This window comes from Myotis brandtii, unplaced genomic scaffold (genome assembly GCF_000412655.1).
Source record: "Myotis brandtii unplaced genomic scaffold, ASM41265v1 scaffold410, whole genome shotgun sequence".
NCBI classification, from domain to species: Eukaryota; Metazoa; Chordata; class Mammalia; order Chiroptera; family Vespertilionidae; genus Myotis; species Myotis brandtii.
Genome location: NW_005365764.1, coordinates 41,605 through 41,985, shown reverse-complemented (window position 1 = coordinate 41,985; position 381 = coordinate 41,605).

Here is a 381-nt window from a genome sequence, read left to right as displayed (position 1 = left end):
GGGCTGCTGCTGAGGCCAGAGCTGCACCTGACTCCCAGGTAATTGCACTTGAAGGTGAAGGAGGCGAAGAAATGGCCAAAGGAATTGGGTTTGTGCCTCGGCAAGTCCAACAGACGGCCTGTCCTGGGAAGATGCCAGTCTGCAGGCCTCCCGGGACTTTGCTCTGGATTTTGGCCCCTTGGCCACTGTGCCTGAGGCCGCAGAGCACGTGCCCGCAGGGGGTCTGGCGGCGGCCTGGCCACGCGTGGAGGGCCCAGACCAGCAGCCGTGACTCACCCTCCTTGCCCTGCTGATAAAGGGCTTGGAGAGATTGATTGTGTTTTCAATAGCGATCATTACACAGAGAATAACAGCTCTGGGCCACTTCAGAAAAACAACCCC